Source organism: Haemaphysalis longicornis, unplaced genomic scaffold (assembly GCF_048455015.1).
Source record: "Haemaphysalis longicornis isolate Haplotype H1 unplaced genomic scaffold, Haemaphysalis longicornis Haplotype H1 scaffold_11, whole genome shotgun sequence".
NCBI classification, from domain to species: Eukaryota; Metazoa; Arthropoda; class Arachnida; order Ixodida; family Ixodidae; genus Haemaphysalis; species Haemaphysalis longicornis.
The window spans coordinates 123,326,901-123,354,332 of NW_027526214.1; the positions used below are offsets into that span (position 1 = coordinate 123,326,901).

The following is a 27,432-nucleotide window of genomic DNA, read 5'->3' on the forward strand; positions in this document are numbered from 1 at the left end:
CAGTTTATAAGCTCTGATAAAGCAGGTAGGGCTGCTGACATGAGACTTGCTTTAACTGAAATGTTAGTGTGTGGGGTGCTAAATTCAACTTCAAACATTTTTTTTTCGCTCCGAAGCTGGCTTAAACAAAAAGGTATACCTAAATGCTACATTTACATCACACGAGGGTATTAAGTTAGCGCCGCAAAGGCGACGTCAGGGCATTCTTTTAAAATAAACGAAAAAAAAACGGCAGCTGTTCCAATTTATATAACTAGCATTCGTGTGGTGTTTGGAAGCACCGTGCCACTCTGGTTACTTTAGGCGTGATACCCATGAATAAAAGCAAAAACAGGCAATGAGCATGTAGACAAGTCATTAATTTTATTTTTCCCAGCCTACCAAGCACATGCATATGCTCCTAGCATACAGCTAAGTGCCCGTGATATACGTGGCGCTATTGATTTACATCACCCTTTCATTTGAGACATGTGCTGTGTTAATAAATATTATTCCATTTTCGTCGTAATAACAACGTACCCCTTAGCCCTGCTATGCATGACTACATACTTCCATGTGCCACAATGTCTTGTGACCCAGCTACTTCGCCGAAAACACGATGTTTCGTCATTGGTGAGTGGAACATCCTTGACGCTTCATTTCAGTTGTATTTCCTATAGAGTTCAGTACCTGGACAAAAAAAGAACCCTTCGAGGATTCGAAATATGTATTTTATGATAGCTACAGGCTATGCTGAGGTTTTACGCTCTAATGTATATTTATATGAAACGCGAATGCTCTGAAACAACGTGAGTTATTCATAAAAAGTTGTGGGAACCACGTAAGTTGCGAAGCCCTATATTTCTGGTACCCAGGGCATAAGAACTCTCCTGACATGCACAGAGGATAATACAAGCGTTACGAGGTTACACGCAGGTTGTTGAATCCAAGCTATGCATACGACGATTGTGAATACCTTAATAGTACGAAATCACGTGCTGGGCGCGTCCTGCATTTGGAAATAATGTATTCCGTGGGTGTGATGAAACGCGTATGCGTATTACAACATGGAGATTTAAAGGAACGTTACGCGCTGTTTCCCTACAACGTCATAGCATGCTTTTAGTTACCGGTTTAATATTCTTGTCCATGTCGTTACCACAAACATATTCTCACACAGGCAACGTATGTCTCACAGCTTTGTTTTTTTTTCAAAGTAGCGAATCTAACGCATTTGAACGCTTTCTTCACGATTTTGAATGCCGCCACTTTTACGCAGCCGAGGTGATCAATCTGTCTTCAAAATGAATTATTACGAGAGCATTACGAAGAATTACTTCCGTACAATTTCCTTGTGAGGCTATCAGTTGGCCAAGTACTTCAATAGTATATTCAATATCGTCAGCGACAAGCCATCTATATAGTGAACAACACACCAGTGGAGGTTACTGTTGACACTGCTGAATGAAGATCCGGCGTGAGGTCGCGTCTTGCCTAAACACAAAAATGTTTGCCCCTACGCCTCCGTCACCCCCATCAGGTTTCTCCCACATGCGCTCTACTCTTGCACCGGTCGCTTCCTATTTTTTTCACGAACATTTCCGGCCTAGCGGACCTTTGTGGTTACTAAAAAGCTTTTGAGCTACTTCTATGGATTGTCCCTTACTCGAAAGATAGAAAAAACAAGCGCAGGTTCTGTGCCGGACTATATGCTTGTGTAAAAACTTAGGGAGGAAGTGAAAGTCTACTGTCACCCGCCGCGATGGCTCAGTGGCTAAGGCATTGCGCTGCTGAGCACGAGTTCATGGGTTCGATTCCCGGCCACGGCGGCCACTTTTCTGATGGGGCGAAAAGCAAAAATGCTCGTGTGTACGAGATTTCGGCGCACGTTAAAGATCCCCAAGTGGTCAAATTTAATCCGGAGCCCTCCACTACGGCGCGCCTCACAGCCTGCGTTGCGTCGGCGCGTTAAACCCTACAATCAATCAATCGAAAGTCTACTGTCGGCTCAAACGTCAGGCTGAGTGTAACTGAGGAAAGAGGAGGGGTAGGAGAGGGAGGATAAGGGCCATTAGCGAAAAGTAATACGTTTGAAATACCTACTAGTATGCTTGAAGTGCATTTTAAATATGCCTTCTATTCGTACATGTTTTCAAGTGCAATAAAAATTGCGTTTTTTAGTATTTAGTAAATATTTAAAATACATTATTAAAAAAGCGGAAAAACTGCAGTGCTTTTAAGTACCCTACAAATAAATTAGGAATTTACTGAACCTCATGAATGCGCGCTTAAGGCATTCAGAATATATTGAAAATGTATTCCATCCCGCCAATCGATCTAGGTCCGAATGCACTGTAAATATTTAAAAAAATATGCTTACCTAACTACATTTAGAGCAGCACTCTGAGTATACTTTAAAAGTGTGCTGAAGCATAGAAATATACTCCGAATATATTCGAAATATATTTCACATGCATTGTAGGTTTGTGGAACGAACATGGTAGAGATACACTCTCAATGCAGAAAAAATGTTTATTGAAAATACATTTTAAATGTATTAAAAAAGCTTTGCCGAAATACATTTCGAGTACACTAGAGGCACTGCTTCAGTTGCTGAATCGTAAGATTCACGTAAAGCATATCTTAAGTGCCGGATAAAATACATCTCAAATGAATAAACGTACTGAGAATTTCTCCTCGATATTTACTTATAATAAAATAAACTGCGGGAGATACTTTCACTTATAGCGCTGTCCAAGGCAGGCATACATATAAGCTCTCTGTATTAGAGAGAAACTCGGCGTACAAATATGTAAGCGGTGGTGTTCCAACGTAAGCGGCAAAGCTAAATTATCTAATTCAACGAGTATATATATGTATGAAAACACTTGCACTTCGCCAGCGTTCTTACGACGGTATCGCTGTAGAGGCTTTGAAAATTTTTTTTTTCTGAAAGATATCGGCCTTAGATGGACAACGCTGGCTATGCTTGCGAGGGCGAGCAGCTCGGCGTCTCCTACTGCCGCTCACTACCTCCTCCTTTCTGCCTGGTACCTGCGGGGAGCGGCGCACCCCTCGTTTTGTCTGCCCTCGCTGCGTTTCTTTTGCCTGTCTTGTAGTGTTTCAAGTTTTCGGACTCCTCAACGCGCGGTCGTCATGCGGACGAAGCCTCTGCTTGGACGGCGCGTTGCAGCGGCGTTTTTATCAGGATTGCCGTCTAGCCAAGGTAAGCACGATTTACCAGCTATTTGCGCGTACGGTGTCGCACAACAATTAATCGATGTATGTTTGCCTTGCAATCAAAGTGTGTTAACGCCTTTTTGAAATCCGCACGTGGTTGTTAAGCTTACTTAATAACCAATTGTTAAGCCTGCGAGCAAGATTTCCTACCGCAACTACTCCGCGCAAGGGAATGTACTCACAAATCAACGACAGCAAGAAGACGTAAAAAAAGGATTTTAGTGCTAGCCTTTTTGCGCCTAAATTTTAGCTCGAGTCTTGCTGTGTGGCCGGGGGTCTGTTGCTACGAGTTTTTCTGTAGATATAGTTATCCCATTGTGAGCTTATTTAGGACTAACACTTGCAGTAAACACATAACAGCCAGGAACGTTTTAAACACAGCCGGTTCACAGAAAGTCCGCCGTCCATGATTACGCGTTTGAGAAATTTGCGAAGTGTATTCATGCTCTGAGCACGAGGTCACGGGTTCGATTCCCGGCCGTGGCGGCCGCTTTTCTGATGGAGGCGAAAAGAAAAAACGCCCATGTGTACGACATTTCGACGCACGTTAAAGACCCCAGGTGGTCGAAATTAATCCGGAGCCTTCCGTCGGCGCGTTAAACCCTACAAACAGAGTGCGAAAGGGGAAGAGGTCCCCGCCTGCACTACATAAGTATCGCACCCTACAAACAATCAAATCAGTGTATTCAGGGACGCAGCTTTTTTTTTCTGTTCGCAGCAGCCGCTCACAGCTGCGCACGTTGACAGCAGCCGCCGTACGGGGAAGGAACCCAGTTTGTGGCATACATGCATCCGATTAATGCGCATGCCCGGTCCATACGGCAAGAAGCGGGGTAGCCTTCGCGATTTTTGTCCGTCACATGTCGCCATTCTGTCAACTAAAGTCATGAAAGAGTTTGTGCCGTCTGTTTGGAAGTGACCAAAAGTGTTAAAAGCCAGACACGTAATCTTCGGTGCAAGGCTGCAGCAACACCCAGGGACTTAAAATGATTTGTCCATCTAAAGGGGTATTTCTTTTGAGTCCGACAAATGGGATCCAACATGTCGGGTCCGACTTGTCGGTCCGACACGCGAGTTTGTGTCGGGCGGCCGTTTTCTTTTGCGTTCGGGAGCAGGACCCCGACAGCAGTGTCGGGCCAAACACGTCACTTGAATAGAATATTGTGATTGGTTCGTGCGACCTTATAGTACTTTTTGTTTACGCTCAAACAGCTATTGTGGTCATTTGAGAAAATTTGAGTTTATTTCTCTCAGCATAGCGCGAATGTTGATCTCACTAGACTTAATCAGCCTGCAGCCGTAACGTCTATGTAGACGCAAGCGCATTGGAGAGCTTCCCATAAACCAGTGCATGCCCGGCGATGCTGCAGCTTGGCTCGGGCAGGGTCACTCTGGCTTGGATTATGAAGCGGCGACGGCGCAAAATCTTCCCGTTTTTCCGAATCTAATGCGGCAAGACTGTTCTTTGAAGCATAATCGCTCTCCCAGCAATGTAACATGCGTCCACGTACGTAGCAGCGCTCTATGATTACGCAGAAACAAGCTCTCGACCGTTCAGCGCATCGCATTCTGATACGGTGCGCACGGGCTGTCTATTTGCGTCGTTGCGGCAAATGTTAGCGCTTCTTTCGTCAATTGCAATGAGCACTGGTAATTTAAATTCTGCGACGCAGGGTACACAATTTTGGTATGGGAATATCGGCAGCATAGTTGTTACCTTAACATCATGTCCGGATCTATTTACGTACTCATTTTGCGATTACGCGCCTCTGGAACTACGAGTCAGCGATCGTATTTAGGAACTGGCAAAAACCGGAATAGTTCCACCGACCGTCGCCGAAGTGTTTTCTTTTTTTTTTTTTTAATGGCGATGCCGGCTTTGACCTTTGTGTTCTACAACGAGATTACCTTTTTTGTACGAAGGCTCCCGTCCAGGTCAACAGTTTGACTAATAACTTTCACAGAAAACACAGCTAGGCACATTTAACGCTTTGCTGCATGTTTCAAGTACATTTGTTTACAGTTAATTATGCTGATTCCGACACTACAGATTTTGTTTGCAAATTAGCACAGGCTTAGAACCTGGTCCGGGGTTTGTAAAAGCAGGCGTCCGTACACGTCTGCATATGGTGGCCATATACCAGAACGCATGAGCGATTCATACAGCAGAATGGAAGTTTTTTTTTTTTTTAATCCCTCACAGGAGCAGGCCAGTCCCACCACCTGCACTTACTGGGGGTACCAGCCGTCCGGCCAAATTAATTGCAAAAAATCAATTCACATACTGCCTCCCACCCTCCCCGCTCCTTTCTTGCAGCCTGGGTTACTGCTTGTTCATCGGATTGGAGTGAATAGCTGACACTCTCCTCCTACTTCTAATGGTCCCCATGGTAGTGCCCTTGGTCTTTCCTTTAAATTTTCTGTAATGAATTATTTCCATTGTAAATGAGCCTAGACAGATTTCCCTATATGCTGGCAATTTCGCTATTTCTTATAATATCCCCTCCTGGACTGCAGTCTCCCGGTGAGACTGCAGTCTCACCGGATGACTGCAGTCTCCCTTCATATCATCAACAAAAAGAGTCCACTCACACTTTTTTACCCTTTTTCAGGAAAACTTGCCCGAAGCTCAGAAATGTACTCGTCTAGCTATTGTATAAACTAGCAACTTGAGCTGAGGTCACATATAAAAACCAATGTTTCCTCATCTTGTCATGAAGTCGGTTTTATAAAGCATAAACTCACCGATACTTCAGCAAAAGTTAGATTACTTTTGTACCCTACTTTAATTTGATAGAAACTTCAGTATGCCTGCACCGTCTCAGACCCCTATAGAGGAAATAATATCGAATTGGTTGAAAAGGCTCTAAGAAAGGCTGTTGACTTTATTTATTCTAAATATAATTGCACAAATTCTCTTTGTGAGGTCATATAAGCTTATGGGATTCGAATATTAGTCAAGGAGGAAGTTTTTGCATCTTACATTTGTTCACTGTTCAGAATTCTAACTATGGGCGCACGGATTCTGTTAATGAGCTCATGCAAACTGGTGCGATTGAAACACTAGGGGGAAAATAAATCTTAATGCCCTCAATTTTTTGCTGTTGTTATGCTACAAACTTGGCCTAGATACAAGACCACGACATACTTCAAAATAATATTCAGCATTACCATTTTCATTCTTTCACCCGTTCTACACACCGGTTGAAATTTTTTTTTCCCACATGTATTATCGACTGGAAAAATACGCCTGAACATATGTCTTAATTAATTTGAATACATACAAGCAAATGTTTAGTTTATTTTAACCTTTTGTTCTTTCTCATTGCTGCCACATGTTGTATCCTGAACTGCTGGTATCTATGATCTTGTTCACACCTTTATGCCCTTCCTTCTTGGGCCTCTGGTTCGCAGTACGCACTTCAATAAAAATTTTAAAAATGAGTGACAAGGGCAGCTGGAGGTGCTGAAGAAAAATTGACTTCACACTAATTGCAGAAGACTCTCGGCAGAACACGACGTGTATACCCCACACAAAATAAAACTCGCCGATATAATTTTAATTCAAAACAAGACAGCTTTGTACAAAAACAGATAGGCCCCAGAGATTTATAGATACATGAATTAATAAGCATTAGTTATAAACAAAACTGGCTACGTTTTGTTAAGAGCAGTGATGCCTCAATGAGTTACCAAGATCTAGTTCGTTTCCGTAATTTCCACTTATAACGCGGTCTTCTGTTTTGAAATGAAGCCTCTTTCGGCCAAAGTTAGGCAAGTAAAGGGACAACAAAATGAGTTCCTTTGTTTAATGCTACCAAATGTACTAAGTATTACAGAATTGAAACACACAAGGTTAAGTGAACAACACTACATACAACAATAAGTTAAGTTTATGCAGACTTGAAAAAAAAAAAATCAGCACTAGATGACACTAAACTGCAGCACGGTTTATTGACATTTCATCGATAGGCACACAACTCGTAATGATCAAGTAGTCCCATGCATGGCGAACCCTTTCATTTTGCACCATTCATATTTTTCTTCTCCTGGGTTCCTTAAATATACAGTAATACCTCGTTAACTTGTGGGGATCGCGACTTTCACGCGAACCCCTTTTCTGGCTAGCTTCCCGTTGCGGCCGGCGTGCACACGCGCCTCGCTCACGCGACGGGAACCATACGGGAGGGCGCCAGCGACCGGACGGTTTGTTTCCGCCCTGGTGGAAGCGTTGACCCTTTTCCCCTCTGCCTTACCCGAGAACCAGTTCTTCCTCGATACTAGCGCCACCGTAAGGCGAAGTCTGGTGGGACGTAGCATGACGAGGGGACGCTCTCTTGTCTTGTGGATCCGGTAGCGCGCGGACGTTTCGGCGCGCTTGTCCTGACCTGCGGAACGCGCCACAATGGGACGCGTCCGGACGAGCTGGGAGACCGCAACCGCGTTCGCACTCCGCAGCGCTCCGCTGCTCCGGTATGCCATCGGTGAGTCGAACCATCTCGATCTCTAGCGTTGTTTAATGCCTCGCATCCCAATGTTACCGTTATGGCCTACGATTAGTCTGTATGCAGTATATTTGATTTGCACATTGCAATAAATGCTGCCATTGATGTTTTGCCCTCGCCGCCTCCTGCCTTTGTCTGTCTCCGCAAACAACGGACCCGTCCGCAGCCGGCGCTCGCAAGGCATGTTTGCTGAGCGCGGATGGCTGCGGGGTGGGAAATCACTAGTGTGTGAAATGTAGAATCCCACATCTGGCGCCCAACGTGGGGCCTTGTTTGCGGAAACGAGCAGGAGGCACGGCAGCATCCTTTGTTCTGGCGTCGGACGATCCGAGGACAGACAACAGACTTCAGGCCTAACTGATTGGAGCGAGTTATTAGCAGAGGCGAACTTTCCTGAGAGTGAGGCGAATTATTTATTGCTGCGGCGTTTTTAATTTGTTAAGCGCCGAGTTTGCAGCAATCGTGTATATGGCAGGACATCGCTGCCAGTTAACACGTGGTCGCCGAATTTTTGTCGGGACGTTGTTGTTTATGGAAACGAGGGCTTCCGAGTTTGCATCCACGCGAGGCCGGGAGCCCGCGCCGTTGTGTCAGCCCGAAGTGAGTGTGTACGGAAGCTGCAATTTGGGTCCGAGTTTTTCTTTTTGTTTTGTCGACTCCGGGAGTCGAGGCTCTGGGAGCCGTGTGGCTGGGCCACGTGTGCCGCAAAAGGCTAGCTGGTATTGCAGCCTGGCATGGGCGCTCCGATACCGCGGAATGCGGTAGGCGCCGCTCGCTCATAAGCTGCTTGTGTTGCAGCGAGCGTGTAGGACCCTATAAAGCAGATGTCTCCTCACGGCTGCACGTACGGGCACGTTCAGGGTTTCTTTCGTTTGGTCTGTTTTATTTTGTTGTGTTTTTGGATGCGGGTCGTTTGCCGAAGTGAGTGACCCGAAGGCTTTCACAGCCGGTCCTCCCGGAGAAGGCACGACCTTGGGAACAATGCGAGGGCGCATGGAGCGCTCCCCCTCTTTTGTTGATCGCCTCGCGCGAGAGAAAGGAATCTCTGCCGCCTCAGGAAAGACTTGCTTTTACCCCTCGCTGCTTGAAAAACTGCTTTCCGCAGCGTAGTTGTTTTTGTTGTCGCGCCACGCGGGCGACGGGACTGAAGGGGGGCCTCATCCCTCTTCCACTGACGGGGAGAATTACGCGAGGCAAACTTTGCGCCCGCTGATTGTAACGTCGCAGGAGCCCTCTTGTTCGGCTCGAGAGACCAAGCTCTGTTCACGTAAACTAAGCGCCAGTGTGTTGAAACGTATTTCAGCATTTTTACGCAAGCGGTGTTCATGTGTGTGAACATAGGGCTGTCGTTGGGAGCAAATACTGTTTCCGCGTTCATGTGTATGAATGAAGTGTTACTGATGCGAGCAAATACTGCTTTCGCATTTGTGTGGTTAAGCATCGCGCCGGGCGGTCGATGCGACCGTGTGTGTTCTTTGTGCCCTGTACCGTATAGGGTTAGAACAGGTTCTAGCTCTGTGGACATTTCCAGAGCGGTTGCATTGCTGAGAAACTTAGCAGCTGAACCATCGGATTGTGTCACGTTATCGATGCAATCGAGTTCGTATTTTCCCTACCCTGCACGCTGCAGGGTTAGGACAATTTGGCGTGCTTTGTTGACGCTAACAAGCTGGTAATTATGCCGAAGCCTTGGCAGTTGTGATATTCGACATCGAACCACATGATCGATGGGATCAAAGGGCTACTGCAGCCTGTTTTTTCCTGCCCTATACATTGTAGGGTTTGGACTATTTATTGGGCTTTGTTGACATTAACAGAGCGATGGCAATGCTGACAACTCGGCAGTTGTCGTTAGGATCGCGCCACAAAGGCGGTGCGATCGGAGAGCTATTTTTTTCTGCCGTACACTGAAGGTGCGGGGAGTTTCTTTGTGCAGCTAAGCCACCCCGGCTTGGACCACATGACGGAGCGTGTTTATGCTGCTGTCTACTGTTCCGGGCGAGCTGCCGAGCCTGCTGAAGGGGTGCGGTGCGGCATGCCGTCACCAGCCTGGCTGAGAGAGTCGGCAGTCTGGTCGCTCGGCGGCCACGGGCCATCACGGATGTGCCGCCACTTGAGCAACGCTTGCTTGGGTTGGATGGTGCGATTCTTCCCGGAGCTACCCGCCTGCAGACATCAGCGGGCGACGACCGGGCCTGCTGGTACACTACCAGCGGTGGCATTGGACGAGTGGAAGCCGGCGTAGGCAACACGATGCAGTGACTAACGATTTAATCGACGAACGAACTTTTCGTCGCCTCTAGTCCTGTAGTCAGCTCTCACCGGCGTACGCAAGGAATTTAGGAGGGAGGGATGTGGGGATCGCGACTTTCACGCGAACCCCTTTTCTGGCTAGCTTCCCGTTGCGGCCGGCGTGCACACGCGCCTCGCTCACGCGACGGGAACCATACGGGAGGGCGCCAGCGACCGGACGGTTTGTTTCCGCCCTGGTGGAAGCGTTGACCCTTTTCCCCTCTGCCTTACCCGAGAACCAGTTCTTCCTCGATACTAGCGCCACCGTAAGGCGAAGTCTGGTGGGACGTAGCATGACGAGGGGACGCTCTCTTGTCTTGTGGATCCGGTAGCGCGCGGACGTTTCGGCGCGCTTGTCCTGACCTGCGGAACGCGCCACAATGGGACGCGTCCGGACGAGCTGGGAGACCGCAACCGCGTTCGCACTCCGCAGCGCTCCGCTGCTCCGGTATGCCATCGGTGAGTCGAACCATCTCGATCTCTAGCGTTGTTTAATGCCTCGCATCCCAATGTTACCGTTATGGCCTACGATTAGTCTGTATGCAGTATATTTGATTTGCACATTGCAATAAATGCTGCCATTGATGTTTTGCCCTCGCCGCCTCCTGCCTTTGTCTGTCTCCGCAAACAACGGACCCGTCCGCAGCCGGCGCTCGCAAGGCATGTTTGCTGAGCGCGGATGGCTGCGGGGTGGGAAATCACTAGTGTGTGAAATGTAGAATCCCACAAACTCGAACTCGCATATCTCGAAAAATCGGCTAAGTCGAAATTTTCCGCTGCACCGAACATTTTCCTATACGTCCCATGTATATTTTTCCCTTTATCTCGAAGTATTTTTGGGTCGGATTGCGGATAACTCGAAATCTTGACTGGGAGTGGAACGAAAATTCCGCCGCCGGACCATTTCACAAGATTCGCGCGATGCTGCCACGCCTGAAGTCCGTCGATTTTTTTTCTTATTTAGCCGCGCCTGCCATACGTCGATGCTTTCCGCGAACGCGAAGTGCGTGAAGTCTCACTTGCTTGCTTCGAAATAAGGTCGAGTGCAGCGGCGGGGAAGAAGATCGACTGATGCGATGCGTCAAGCAGCTGGTGGACGCCTTCCTGGGCCCGAGTACGACCGCAAAGCAGACGAGCATTAGGCAGTTTTTCTCTGCTAAATAAAATGGCAGTGCGGCAAAACCCAGCCGGTTAAAGTCTCTTGTATTATTTTTTTCTCTTTTAAACCTGCACGAGAAGAAAGATTAGAAACTGCCGCTGAAGAGCCGGTAAGTAGTAGTGATTTTTCTGAAGAGCGCTCATTTTTCCCGGCGATTAGCACATCTTTGCTTATCTCGAAAATCCGTTTATCTCGAAATTTTCCCTGGTTTTTACGACTTCGAGTTAACGAGGTATTACTGTAAATTGATACTTGAGCATCATCACATACACTATGTTCTTGCAATCAGTAAAAATTATATGCACTCAACACCAATACAATGGCTTAGAGAGAGAGAGAGAGAATAACTTTAATGGAGACCAGCGATGTTAGCCGAGCCGTCGGGCTGGCTTGCTACGCTAAATGAGAGAAGAAAAACAAACAAACAAACAAAATAAAACGTGAAGACGAAAAGATGTCTTTTGATGCGGCCAAAATTTCCAATGACAAAACTTTGTCCAGTTCTGTGCTCCGAAGAAACTCCAAAAGAGCTTTGATTGCACGTGCAGCCTGACTGGGACCCGACCATAAAGGCAAAAGGCAAAAATGCTCATGTCGAGATTTTGGCATATTTTAAAGATATTTAGGAGGTCAAAATAAATCCAGAGAACTTTAATACGGCGCGCCTCATAGTCCAGGTGTAGCTTTGGTGCATTAAACCCCATAATCAATCAAATCAATGTAACCAGTTGAGAGGTAGAAAACACAGTTCATTTGCAGCGCCTTGCTTTATCTTTTTGCAAAAACACATGCCCGCTGCAAATAAAGCTGCAAGTTACTATAATGCCAATACCATCAAAGTACTCCTCATAAAATCAAACGCTCTTACAATCACAGCTAAAACAGTCAGCTTCCGACCGTTCTAGTGCCCTTTTCCACTTCTCCCTACGCTTGGCGCCAGACAGAAGACAAAAGTGCTACACACGTTCATTTGTGCCTCTGCACCTGGAATGGCAGGTCGACACACAGCCCAATCTAGGCATTCTCGAGCTCAGGACACCTGTCGGTTACTTTATGCACAAAGCGCAAGCACATGAGCTTAGTGCAACAGGGATGGTGTAGTGGAAGAACCACGTAAGGCAGACCGAGGCCATTGCTGCATGAAATGGGGCTGAAAGCTGTAATTACGCGGGAGCCTTCCAGATGATGATAGTGATGTTAGATAAATGATTTGGGAAATGAATACTGAAGACATTAGCTCCACAAATGGCGTTGCTTGCTGCATCAGATAGGGTGAACACAGTAAATAAAAAAAATCTGGAAAGAGTATGTAGAAACAATGAATGAGAGGGAGAATGAAATAAATCAGGAACATTTGAAAAAATGGCAGTAGTAGGATAACAGATCTCAGGATCTCAAAGTTATAGAACGTCGACCAATCTAGAGCCTTTGTCCGTAGCGCAGTGTCAGCAGACTGCTACAGTTCACAAAAGTGATTCAGTTCTGAAAAGTTTTTTCGTAGCAATCGCACAAGAGTTCTTTTCGCTGTTTTGTGTTGGGTTGCATGCTGCGTGCAGTAGCACAAGAAATGACACATGTTCTCTTTCATAGAGTAAGGGCGTTCTGCATTCTGCAGCCCGTCCAGCCTCTGCATAAGCGTTTTGGAAGAGGGTGTTGACTTTGTGGAGTGATTTTTTTAGTTTATTTTTTGATCTTCTGCTGTTGAATGAAGCTAGACCCTCAAGCAGGTGGACAAAAGGCTGAAAATTGGTACACATAAAAACTGAGTGGAAGAAAAATGAGAAGTGAGCAAATGGTGTCTTAAAGCCAGGAAAACCTCGATGTCATTAGCAATGGTCTTGACCGCCAACGCCTTTGACACTTCTGAAACCTCTACCAGTTGGTACAGTCGAACACGGATATATCGAACTCCAAGGGGATCGCGAAATAGTTCGATATATGAAAAATTCGATATACAAAATATGGGCTCTGAGACCTCACCTATGGCGGACGATCACTTACCGATGGGCGCATTCATGAATGACAACTCATGCCGCGCTCACGACGCAACAGGACGCTTTATTTCCGTGAAAAAAAATCGCTTATCTTGGCCTGCTTCTTCGTCCTGGAAATGAAATTAAAGACGCTGATTCCGATCTTCTCGAGCCTGTCCAGGTGCGACAGCCCAGTGCCTTCCATGTCGTCGCAACAACGGCGAATCAAGCTGAACGCAGCGGCCACTTCACCCGCGGAGTACGATCGTGTAGCCGCCTCCTCGTCCGGACGATCTTCGCCGCTCGAGCTAACGGCCTGGCCTCCTGCGACCGCAGCTACGATATCGTCGTCACCGAGGCTCGCAACAGCCTAGACATTGGTGTCAGCGTTCACGAAGGTGTCGGCAGACACTCCGGCTGGAACAGCAGCCGGGAAAGGGACGACAACTCACGAAACGTGTCGCCCATGCACACGTCGTCGTCGTCGCCGTCTTTGCAAGCTTCGGAAAGTTCGGCCGTCACAAAGCGTGCTTTCCGGAAGCAGTTGGTCACGGTCTCCTTCTTCATGCCGTTCCAAGCGCCTGTCATCATATGTATGGCCCCCAGTAGGGGCATCCCTACCTCGCACTGCCACATTTTCCCAGCGTTCGGGCTTGTGTGCCTAGAGAGATTTAGCATACCGGGCTTCGTCCGCTAAAGGCGCAACCACATGCAACGTTTTGGCCGCGTCTTGCAACCGTCTGCTGCGCCTGGCGCCGACGCGGAACGGGCGTTGGAGAGGGCGAGCAACCACATGAGACGCGCGAAGAGCGCTTCTCCGATCCAAGTTGCCAGACTTACTTTGGTAAAGGCATCATCGTTCTGTTTAAGTCATTCTTAATAAACTGAAGAATAATCAAAACTTCAACAAACAAAACACGTTAAATTGATGTTCTATTAAATAAAGTGCTAAAGAGCCGCCAAATAAAGAGCCGCCATGTTGCGTGCGGAGGGGGACCGGAAATTGAGGACAGCAACATCCGGCGCAGACGCCGAAAACGGACCGAAAATCTGGGATGCGCAGACACCGGCGCTCCGAGCGCGCTGCTGTGTATTTGGTGGCGCGCGCTGAACGCGCGTCGCTGCGGACGGTCTCCAAACGCGACCAAAACGTCGCATGTGGTTGCGCCTTAACAGTACGGCGGCCGGTAGCGGGGCCCGACTGGGCAAGCGCAAATTCATTCCGGTAGGGGGGATTAGTTCCGCGAGCCAGTCTTCGCCATGCCCGCGCATTCCTTACATCCTCCTCAACCTTAATCGGGGGTGGAGTGACCACCGAAGAGCACCTTCCAGCTCGCGCGGCGTTCGATATACCCAATGTAGGGAAAAATACGGTTCGATATAAATGTACGGATTCCTATACTTTTACACAGAATTTTCAAAGGGATAATTTATGAGTTCGATATAGACAATAATTCGATATACCCGTGTTCGATATATCCGTGTTCGACTGTATACAGTTGTTCATTTATTTTGAAGTGTGATAGTATGACCGCGTGTTAAACTTTTTTGCATAACTTCAGCGTCATGCAAAAAGTCAACGAAAGAGGGCATGCCATGCAGTGAAGCTAAAAAATTTGAATGTCATGCGGCAAAGCCAACTTTTACTGCTCAATTATTCCCAAATTTTCAATAATCGAAAACATTCAGCACTTTGAATGATAAAAGTGCACTGCAAATCGAATAGCAAACAGCATTCGCAAAGTGTTTGAAATTTCAGAAATTTCCACGCCTCTATTGTATTTTTCTGTGTTTGGCGGGACCATCAAATAAATGGATTTACATCAGAAGAAGGCGCTTCCTTGGAAGCCAATGTCACTATACCACTTGATAAGGCACTTTCTAAACTCCCCAGAATTGTGTCAGGACTACCGACGCTGTGATCAGAAACTACGACCAGCTAGGGATAGCAAAACTTACGGACAGTACGAGTGAAGCTGATGCCACCCGCCGCGGTGGCTCAGTGGCTAAGGCGTTGCACTGCTGAGCACGAGGTCGCGGGTTCGATTCCCGGCCGCGGCGGCCGCTTTTCTGATGGAGGCGAAAAGCAACAACGCCCGTGTGTACGAGATTTCGGCGCACGATAAAGATCCCCCAGGTGGTCAAAATTAATCCGGAGCCCTCCACTACGGCGCGCCTCATCGCCTGCGTTGCGTCGGCGCGTTAAACCCTACAATCAATCAATCAGTGAAGCTGATGCCGTTTACTACATGCTGCACTAGGCTGTTGCACGTTACTCTCCCAAGCTTCAGGTGGTTTTTGACGTTTCATCGCACAGTAACTCACCGAAATATTTCAACAACTTTGAAAGTGGACTGAACCTGACCTCCGATTTAGTCAGTCTATCGGTGTATGCAATGGGCTTTCGAATGCGGGGTGGTGCTATTTGCTTAGCTGCACCGATGCCATCTGCACGGTTGCATTTTGCCGCATGGGCCGCGGCGTTCCTGATGTGAAACGTGGTTCGCAGTATGGTGTTGGCAAGAACGTTCATGTGGACAGCGTTTTTTTTTTTCGAGCGATTTGTGGATTTGCGAATGCCTTGTTAGAAGTAGTAGTCAGCATTGTTTTTGCGTGGAAATTCCAGACTGTGCTGTGCACGCTTGCTACAACCGAAGATCCGAAGCAGGCCGCATGGCAAAAGCAAGCGTGTCGCCCTTTTTTTTTTTTTTGCTGCTTCGGAGCCAAGGATAGAGCAACGCTTGACGACAGTCCGCCTTCATGCGACGAATTTACAATGCAGTTATCGATAATGGGACTAATCAGTACTGAATCTGTTGCACCTGTTTCGTTCCAAGTGGAAACGACGAGCCTTGAAGCTTTCACCTCACACTTTGTCACATGCTTGAAACATTGCGCAGTGCTCTCTGCACCGCTGTCCGCGCCTGTCTAACCGTTGGACAGGCGCTGATAACGTAGTCCGCTTTGCACTATCTCTGTGTGATCCCCATGCATTGATTTTCTTATTTTTGGGTTGCTTCAAAGGACCGTGTCTCGAGTTAGGAAAATTTTTCCACCCAAAGCTGCAACAGTATTTGACATGGTGGTGGCGTGCGGGACGAGGCACTGGCTTTACCGAGCCACTCAGGCATGCTGCGCGCTTCTTGGGGAGTGCGAGAGACGGTGAGGTGCTCTGGCAACAGTGTTCTGGTGTGTTGAACCGTATGACTGACGTCTACCTAAGCTCCCAATGATGGTGAGCAATTACGCAGAGGTTCTGGGTGGAAGCAATCGCGACATATGTATATGAAATTAGGTGCAGCCACGTCGACAAAGATTAGACCGACAGTTTTCAAGTGCTTTTTTTTTATGTAGACGAGGTGGAAATTATAAGCAAAACAAGCTACTGTGCATAAGCACAGAACGCGCTTGGTCATTAAAGAGCACTCGAAGACGACAAAAGAGTTGGATGCCCACAATTACCTGAAAAAAGGTTGCATTTCATGTACACGTATTCACCTAAAAACACTGGAAGTAGACAACGCTGCAGCTGGATGCACAGTCGGGTTAGCCTCATTGATAAAGTATGCCGGCTACCTTAACACATCGTGTTACAAGCATGTGCAAGGTATGAGGTGAAAGCTTTGACGGCCGTCGTCTCCACCTGAAATAAAATGGGCACGTCTGATTCGGTACTGATTAAACCCATCATCGATAGCTTCTTTGCAAATTCGTTGCCTGAAGTCAGATCGTCTTCAAGCACTGCTCTAGCTACCGCTTCAAAACAGATAAAAAAAGCGAAACGCTTGCTTTTGTTGTGTGGCCTGCTTTCGGATCTGCGGTTGCAGAAGTGTGCACAGCACAGTCCGAAATTTCGAAACAAAAACAATGCTGACTACTCCTTGTGACAAGGCATTCGCAAACCCACGAATCGAAAAAAACACTGCCCACGCGAACGTTCTTACCAACACCACGCCACAAACCACGTTTTGCATCGGGAAACATGCTGCCTGCACGGCAGAATGCAACTGTGGATATGATGTCGGGGCCGTCGTGTAGGTAGCATTGCTGCACGGCCAAAAGCCCAGTGCATACACCCTATTGCTGAACTCCCGAAGACACCAAGTGACGCAAGGGTCGGATATCAAACAAATATTTTTAAAGGTTGGCATAAAACCGGTGGACAAAGATGTATTGCGTTTCCTGTTGTTTCAAGCAATACCAAAACGGGGTGTACCACTTTCACCAGTTTTGACTTGCTGTATGACCTTTCAGAGTGATGGCTAACCCATTTCTACTTCCCGAAATGCTTCAACACCACTTAAAGAGCAGTACCCTCAAACTGTGAGACATACACGGATGACGTGCTCACAGGAGCTGGAAGCGAGAAAGCTGCCGTGAAGCTGTACAAAAATGCCACTGAAATGTTTGAAGCAGTAAAATGCTATTCCAGTGATTTCAACGTGACTCCAGGGCTACCATGCATCTCGGTTATTTGTCGGGTGTGCTGAAGGTTTTGCGACGTACGTGGGACCCGTGTGCCGACCACTTAACATTCTCTCTATGTATGGATTGTATTCATGGCATAGAACCATTCACAAATTGGCCCATGCTACAAACAACGGCGTGGATATGTGACCCACTAGGGCGCAACGTGAAAACTTGGAAGTGTTGGTAAGCATGTTGAACCCTAGCGTAAACGACATGACAAAGCAGCGCTTCATGTGTCCTGTTGCTATCGTACTGCGTCTTGTCATTTGCGCTGAGGTTCAACATGAACCACTGGGAAGGGAGGGGGAGGGGGGGGGTCTTTCTTTTTTCATTGTCCATGCCAAGGTCCTGTTCTACAAAGTGTGGCGTTAAAATACCGACTTCAACACGCTACCTACCAACAGCACGGCGGCCTGGAAGGTAGCTAGACGGACTCCCTATCTCCCTGAGGTTCAAGTACCCCGGTACTACAGGTCGCAAACAAATGGAGGGAGGACGGACTGCTTTCACATTTCTGCTGATACCCGTCCAATGTCATATGAGGCAGTTGCCTACCTCACCCTGGAGGGTGAAAACGGTACAAGATCGACAACTCTGGTAAGCAAACAAAGGGTTGCACCAGGCCAGGAAATTACACTGGCGAGACTGGAACTGATGGCATGCCTGCTCGCTTGTCGATTGTGTGGCTATATTTTGGAAGCCCTCAAGCAACAGCCATCAAACATCTACCTACGGACAGATTCAACAACAGCACTCTATTGGATTCATGAAGATGTTGGCCGCTGGAAGCAGTTCACACGCAACTGAGTCACTAAAACTCAACGCCTCGCGAACAAGTGCGTATGTAGACATTATCCGGGAAGAGAAAATCTAGCTCGCGACATCCCAGCCATGCAGCTGGCCAAAAACGCACTGTAGCGGAGCAAAGCACTGTGGATTTGTCCCGCATGCATATTGGGAATGAGTGGTTCCGAAAGCGATATACGATGAAATCGAACTAGGGGAAAGGAAGAAAACAAGATCATTGCCAGCGGCAACATCGCCACCTACTGAGTCGGGCGTGATCGATCTGGAACAATACGGCAAAATCTTAGAGCTAATCAGAGTCACAGCTCGGGTTTTTCAGTTCATCGCTAGAACCAAACAACAAAGCAGCAAATTGGGACACCTCATATCCGACGAGCTTAATCAAGCTGAACGATACTGGATATGTTGGGAGCAAAAAGGGATTCTCAAAAGAAGTCACGTGTGCCGCCCACGGAACACGAATTACCCCCAACTCCGCTTTAAGAATGTTCACTGATGATTGACAGTGCTGGCATTTTAAGAGTTCAGGGAAGACCACAACATAGCCAACTTTGGTGTGGCTTAAAGCAAACAACTATAACAAAAGCGTAAATGGGCATTTGAAAAGGTTTATGATAGAAACCATTTTGTGAACCCGGTGTGTAAACACTACTGACAGGAATATGTCATGACTGCATGATTACATTACAATAGCCATGTGCTTCATTAGTAAAGGTACTTTTTCGGATAGTGGTGCATGGAAGCTTTATCTAGCGCATATATGCGGCATACATAAACAAGCAACAGCTGCAAGTGAAATGACCACGAAAACTAGTCCCAAACGGAAACAGCATCTCGCATGAAGCACACATCACGTAACCAGGCAGTGCTGAACGCGAAAAAAAAAGCACAGCCTGGACACACACTGCAGTTGCTGCACAAAGAACACTTGCCACCACATCACGCGGCCACTAGAAACACTCACGACGCTGGTTTGGGAACGCTGCAGTCCACCAGCGGCACTAAAGCACTGGGAACACCCTCAAATTTCAAAACGCAGAAACACCACCACACATCGCTACCAACTGCGCAGATATACAACGGGAAAGTTATGTAAAAGGTGCACCCCTCGGATGCGATGTGTTTCTTGCAGTATCGGAGCTAGCGGCGCCGCAGCTTCACAGACACACATTCAACTCCGGGAGAACTGCGACGCACCACACACGGCTGATCGCGAGAGCCGAACTTCGACACATCAAACAGATAAAAGCACGGCGTACACACTTGATATGAAAAACTTGCACTGTACACAAGCGCTGACCGCCACTGCGCGTTGCTTTCACTCACAGTGACCATATTTTGAACGTTATCGATGATCCAAGCGCGGAGACAGACCTTGACAGCTCGGAGCGCGCGAGAGCGGGGCCGCGATGAATTTGGACTTATCAATCGTCTCGCGCTAGCGATGAGCGCGACGAGCGTATCTCTACACACTTGATAGAGAACGAAAACACGGCGCACCGCTCTGCAGACGCTGGTACTGGTGCCTTTTCTGCCTCGGCTCCACACAAAGCGCGAACATTTGAAATAGACGAACGATAAACGCGTATCGCAGTACCGACTCAGGACCGGGGTGGTCTGTCGTAACTTCTGCAAGACGTTGTCGGTTTTGATATCACAATCAAGTTGTGCGACGTACACCGTCCCCGCAGCTCGCCGCCGCCATGTTGCCGAAGGCCGATGGGCGGAGCCAACTCAAGTCGGATGGCCCAGCCGGACGGCTCAGCCGGATGAATTCGCTCGCCGAGCGAATTCGGCCTCGGCGTCCAGCTTGGCCCGACAGGGCCTCCCCGACAGAGCACGACAGGCCCAGTCGGGCCATGTCGGGCTCTGTCGGACTGAAAAGAAACCAGGCTTAACACACACTGTATGAGTCGCCGCTAAGTTACAATCAGTTTCCGTTCCCATAACCAAGACCCAGCCAAGGAAGGACGGAAAAGGAAGGGGGGATGCGAGGGGGGCAACCAGTTCCCCCGCACGAGACCCTTGGTTCCCAGAACGGGTCCCCCGGCCGGGTTCGTCTCTTTTGTTCCTTTGATCGCTCCCCCAAAACTTCGTGAAACGTCAGGACCTTCCACCCTTCCTCTTTTGTGTTTCCTAGCAACTTTTCCCCTCCTTGCTGTATTCATTTTGCCGCGCATTCATGAACACGTGTGCGCGTTTTGAGGGGCCCTTAGGCCGGTCGTGGTCGAGTGAGAATTTCAAAAATGTGCCAAAGGCACCGCAAAACAGTAACCCCCGTATTCTTAATCGCGCCTCCACTCCGCACTTCTACTCAACTTGAGCAAGTGGCGATCTGACGGGATCCTCCACTCGAGTGGCCAACGCGTTTCCCAAACGGCCCTCCCGGATCCCTCAGCGGAGTCGCTCCTCGAGAAATCCTCCTCGCCGCATGATAGACATGACAGTCACCTGGGGTGGAGGCTACGTGTTTACGTGCAGTCTAAAACAAACGCTAAGCTTAAAATTAACGCGTAGTTGTTTGCTGTGCAATAAAACAAGGTGTAAATAAATGAGGTGTTCTTTGTCTATGACACTTTTGCTTCAGCGTAGCGTAAATTATGCTGCTGAACGGCCGAAACCATTCTCCCGTCTGGCAACAACCTGCCGCCTCCGCTCGTACATCGCCCGCGGTAGGGTGGCTAGAATGGGAAGGTGTGATGACCGGCGAGGAAAAGCTGGCCCCCGTTCGCGTGAATGCCGCGCGGCGGCGCTGCCGTCAGGGGCGCCGTCAGCTCGCGCGGCCGTTCTGGCCGTTCTCCGTGCTACGCGTCTCTGCCACAACCCGGCGGGGACGCGTTACTGAGCTCTGGAAATTGTAGCTAATACCGCAGTTCCTTAGACAAGGCAAGGCTTGTGTTGCGCTACCGCTAACATGGGGTTTGCGACACGGCTAAATACGTCGGAGTTTTAAGCTGCCAGAAAGCAAGCAGGCGTTTGAGAAATGCCCGCTGAGCGGGAGCTTATGTGGGGTACAGGGCTTTTTGCAGGGTCTATGTTAAATATTTTTTTTTCTTCGAGGTGAGTGCTATATTAATTTCTAGGATCACGCGGCATGTTTATTCTTGCCACTCGTATTTTTTTGTTGGTGGTGGGGGTGGGCGTAATTACGTTCGAAAGTAGGTAACTTCGTTTACACCGGCCAAATCAACATGAAATTGTGGCATACGTTCTAATGCAACGTCTTGGAGTCATTTCATTCCCAATGTAGTTCGAAAACCAAACGAAAAGATGCAACATGTTCCTAGCCGAGCAAACTTTATTGCGTGGAGCAGAATGCAGTTCAGTTCTGCTGCTTCTTTCACGTTACGGCAAGCCTTTTTTTTTTTTTTTTGCCTTTGCTCTCGTTTGTTTTGTAATCAAAATGCAAATAAAAATGAACGATGTTTAGCACACAATAAGCGCTGCTGCTTCAGCTGCGGAGCATCATTGTTTGTAGTTGTACCACGTACTATATATTTAGTCGCAGTAAAATAGTACATTCAAAACTCGATCTAACGAACAAATTCTATTAATGCTTTTACGAGCTCGAACTAATGAAATAGATTCCCCGCCACCTCCCGATTTAACGAAGAATTTCGAGCAACAGGCATAGATCTAATAGTGAGAAATTTCGAATGTGTTCGGACAGAACACCACGAAGATAATTGCGCCACGTCAAAAAAAAAAAAAAAGAGGCATTTGTTTTCATGGAACTTTAGGTGATAAATTACTCAACAATCCCGTGGCGCATGGCGTCCTGGCCAGCACGCTTCCCACAATCTTGAAGGGAAATGACGCCATCATCTATGTCAATTCTTCTGGAATTGCGTCGAAGAAAAATAACCTCAAGGACACATATTTTACACGAGAAACTGGAGGAAGCCCTGTTTACGTGGTTCAAGGATATGAGAGCCAAGAACGGTCCGCTCAGCGGGGAGGTGGTACAGCAGAAAGCGCTGTGTTTCGCGTGACTGCTGGGGTGCGACGACTTCAAGGCAAGCCCCAGCTGGCTCATTATTTTCACCGTGCACTTTTAGTGCATCGCTTAATTATCGTCATGCGTGCGCCGTAGCCGTCACAATTACAATTGCGCATGGTAGCTGCTGGGATGCGACTCCCTTTAGACACGGAATTTATGAAATCAACTGCTTGTGAAATGACAGTCCCGATTTTAAGAAAATCCCGATTTAACGAAATACGCGGTTTTCGGTGGCTGCGTTAGATCGGGTTTTAAATGTATGACATGCTAGAACTATTCATGTCGCGTGATCAAAGCGCTTTGCGCAAACAGCCCAATTGTCCTGAAGCGTCTTGTCGGCCTTCGGAATAGCACGCGACCACTTCAAAATCAGGTCTTGACACGCGGGTCACGAAAGAGGGACACTTTTTCGGAACAAGGTTTGTATCCGAAATTGCACCCTAGCACGAAGCACCATCTCTGAGTTTTTTCTTTGAAGTAGAAGGCATATTCGCCACCGCACAGCAGTGCAGTCATACACGAAATATGCAATAATCTGCAGCAAAACACAGAGCGACTATTTCTACCCGCCGCGGTGGCTCAGTGGCTAAGGCGTTGCGCTACTGAGCACAAGTTCGCAAGTTCGATTCCTGGCCGCCGTGGCCGCTTTTCTGATGGAAGCGAAAAGCAAAAACGCCCGTGTGTACGAGATTTCGGCGCACGTTAAAGATCCCCAGGTGGTCAAAATTAATCCGGAGCCCTCCACTACGGCGCGCCTCATCGCCTCCGTTGCGTCGGCGCGTTAAACCCAACAATCAATCAGCGACTAGTCCGCACCCAGGGACCCAGGCGCTGATACAGAGGCTGGCCGCTGGTAAGGTGGCTAGAATTCTAGCCACCTTACCGCTGGACTGGCTTTCCATCGCGGAAACGCTGACGGCGCCCCTGAAAACAGCGCTCTGTTTTGCCCTAGCGGCAGGCACGCGCCGGGGGAACACCCGCTCTACGGGAAAGGCGCCGCGGTCATCACACCTTCCCATTCTAGCCACCCTACCCGCGGCCCGCGTGCGCGGGAGGCTCGTTTCCCGGGGTCATTTCACGTGCGCGCCTCGTTCTTCGTTCACCATGAGTGAGCCGCGGTTTATGTACACGAGGGAGGAGCGCCAGCACCTGGCGTACTTGGTCTCAAAGTATCCTGTGCTCGAAAATCGACAAACGGACAATGCGTCGGTAAGAGCAAAAAATAAGGCATGGGAGCGCCTTTGGCTGGAATACTGCAGCGACGCAAGTATGCGCCCGAGGACCGAGAAACAGCTGAGAAAGCTGTGGGAGAATGAAAAAGCAAAGTGGTAGAAGAAGGACTCCGAAGATAAGCGGGAGGAGCACCGCACGGGTGAGTGACCTGTTCGATACAATTGAAACAACGCAGTGTTCGCTCGCCAACGCTGACCCAAATGTTGTTGCCGGTAAGTTGCCGTTCGCGGTAACTCTCGCGCTGCGCAGTCTACTCCCGCAAACACGGTAAACGGTAACGCAAACACGGTAACGATATGCTAAACCTGCCTTTTATGCAACAGCAATCAATAGGGAAGGGATCGTTATGTGTAGGTACTTCAGAATATTTGGTTATGGGATCACACTTAGAAAGGAGCACTCTCTCTTCCTGCGAGAGCTTGTTTACTGTGTTATGTTACTGAAATGTTCCACTACAGTATGATGCTATTCCCGTTGTGTTATGTTCCATCCGCGTGTTTTGTGTCCACATGCGACATTGCTTTGTTAATTTACAGGAGGTGGGCCACGCCAGGACCAGACCGCCAGTCCTACGTTGGAATTGGTGGGGGCAGCCGCCTCACACATGAGCACCGAACTAGAGAACCAGTTCGACAGCATTGGGACGTATGCTGGCAAAGCAGTGATGGATCTGCCAGAGATGACTTCGGTGGCTGGCATCCTCGAGCCAATGGTGACAGGGCACCCCACAAATTTTGATGAAGATTCTGGTGAGTTAGCTCTCACATTTACCTGCACATGGAGACGGTAGCTTCAGAAGTGTTACCTGCATTCTATAACAGGTTTGCTGTCTGTGTTATTTCATGTTTCAACATCTCTACAGTACTCCAAGTTTGGAGCTTGTGTATTTTAAATCATTCTCAGATCTCTTTGTGTATGTGTTTCACAGATTGCTGTGGTTTTGTATGCCTGCAAACAAAGTGGAGTTTGACACTGAATGTTGTTAGTGCCACCTTCCATGGAATTCGCGTAGATTGCGTTCACTTCCAGAAATGTTCCTTAAGGTCACGTACTATAAAAAATTGGCTGGCAATTACGTAACTCCATCTTAATGGGCATTTGTCGTGTCGACACTTGGGGCAACTCGCCACGTACAGCTCGGTTAAAAAAAGAAACGATGCGTGCGGTGAAGAGGGCATGCAAAGCCCAGATGCCCAGCTGTGGCGCAGTCGTGCATACCATGAATTACAGAACACAACTTTTCTCGCACCTCTAGGAGGTGCTGGGAGCCCGTCGGCGAGTAGCTCATTTTCTGTAGCAGGTCATTGTGAACACAGGAGGATAGGGTCTCACCGTACAGCAATAAACATTGCTTTCACTGAACCCTACCGAAACTTTTTCCAGCATGCCGAACCCGAACTGGAATTAAACCAAAGAAGAGCGTAAGTTACAGGTTCACGACGAAGGAGTACTCTAAATCACGCACTATAAAAAATTGACTGGCGGTTACGATACTCCCTAGTGCGATATTTGGGCGCAGCAGCAGTGTGCTGAGGCAGCACTCACTTGTGGGTTTTCTAGAGCAGCAATGATGAGCCTCTTCGTCGGCAACATTAAGTGCGTCTCAGGAAGGGACCGCGAACTGCGTCTTAAGCGAACGCACACCATCACCACACGCACGGCCCCCTCATGTTTTCGCCAAGCGTAGCGCGGTCGAGCGCCTCGTGCGGGCACAGCATACTGCCCCCTATCCTCTCCCACCGCACACTTTCCGAGAGTGCTGGCTCCCGCCACCACGACAAACCGCCCTCCCCTCCCAATTTCGCAAAACTATCCTTCACTTTCTTTGATCGTTCGCTCTGCCACGACAACGGTGACGCAGCTTAGCCCATGAACGGGCAACAAAGGGCTCTACCCTAAACAAATCAGAATGGTAGAACAAATAAAAGACCAATTCACAAATATCACTCAGTATTGCTAGTTATTAATTCCATATTCCATCACTGAATACGTGTTCACCAATTTTATACATGCTGTTCCCTCACTGCTACTTTATTCGCCTTTGTTCTTCATATGGTGTCTCCTTGCCTAATTGTGCAGATTGGAGTCCGCCATCGCCCCTGAGGCCCGTGTCCCCTCCAGCCCAGCAGACCACACCCAGGTCGTCCTTCACCGCTGCACCACATCCACCCAAACGCTGCGGTGCGCAGGCCCGGGAGCAATGCCCCTGCTGCACTGGCGAGGCCTGCCTCTGTGCCCATGAGGCAGCTTGCCACTGGGGTGCACAGGCCTGTGAACCCAGGCAGCTCACCCGTTACTGTGAGGCGGCCGTCGGCAGCCCCGCCTACCAGTAGCTCTCAGGGTGCTGCAGTGCCTCCTATCAACAGTCCAGCTGTTCGCAGCGTCCATGTGCCAGCTGCAAGTTGCTCCGAGGGTGCCACACCACAGCGTGCCACAGGGCCTCCTGGTAATAGGCCGGCCATTCGCAGTGCCCCTGCACCAGCCGCAAGTGCAGCAGGAGCCCGGGACGAGGCCCTAGAAAGTGCTCTTGCCCCAGTTGTCCATGCGAGGGCTGACGCTGTCAACGAGGAGAGGCAGCGGAAGTACCAGGAGCACCGGCTTACGTTGAGGCTGCTGCGGGGCAAACTGGCGCAACAACGCAACAAGCAACAGCTCTTCATGCAAGAGAAGGACATTGCGCTTCGTGAACGTGAGCTGATGCTTGAGGAGAGGGCAGTTGCCCTGGAACAAAAAAAAATTGATCTTGAACGAAGCAAAATTGAACTTGAATTGCTCAGGGCACAGCTTGCCCAACGTTGAGTGCAGCTTGCTTCCAAGCATAAAAGGTTAGCCCCTGCACTTGTGTTGCAGGGTAAATAAACGTCTGATAATCCCAGAATTTTTCTGTTTTCACATTTATTTTGTACATGTGGGGCCAGTGAAAAATCACTCTCGCACATACACCACATTTTCAAACAGAGTGACTTCTCCACATAATTGTGGGTTTCGAGCGCATGCAAATTGTAAATCTGTCTTGAATGTGCCCTGACAGCCGCGGCGACAGTGGGGAGTGGGCCGTAGCCTCCCGCAGCTGCTTTCAAAATGGGCAGCTAGGAGGATTTCATTTCAGATTTGCCCGGTGACGGGAGCCAACGACCGTGTCTACAGGAGGCCGAGGTACTTGCAGGCACAACTGCCGGTTCGGTTCTGGCAATACTGGTGCAGGCACTGCAGGTGGGGTCGGCTCCTGGCGTCGGCAGGCAATATTGTGCAGAAAAGCACAGGCTGTTATTATGACAGCTGAGCGTTCGGGCCGGTGCTGCAGCCTCATATCCAAACATGGGAAGCGACGCTTCCAGATTCCAAATGCCCGCTCAACCGTGTTTCTCGTGCGAATGTGTGCTGCCTGGTACCTGCACAAAAGAAACAAGTAGTTGAAAAGGGCTATGCTGTGGAGCTAGCACACAAATATTATTACTATGAGGTCGTCTACATGGATGCGGCAGTATTGCATGTCCCAGTGCATCTGACCAATACAATACGCCAGCGTTTACATGTAGCACATCAGCTGTCACTCCCAGACAGTGAAACACATGCACGCTCTCCTACAAACTGCTAATATATGCCAGCCATCCTAACCTACTGCTGTCTGCCACATTTGTGGGGTGTACTGGTCCCTTTTACACAAATGCAATTCCTAAAACAAAAAAAAACATTCCCATGCACCCTGTTGCATTCTTAAAACATGCTCAATATTGCAGTGTCTACACAGCATGTTTGCCTGGGTTGATTACA

General features: G+C 48.5%; 1 pseudogene; it reads left to right on the top strand.

Moving 5' to 3' along the window:
* The first annotated feature begins 23,515 nt into the window (after positions 1-23,515).
* LOC144160948 (uncharacterized) lies at positions 23,516-26,528 on the top strand (annotated as a pseudogene).
* The last annotated feature ends 904 nt before the right edge of the window (positions 26,529-27,432 follow it).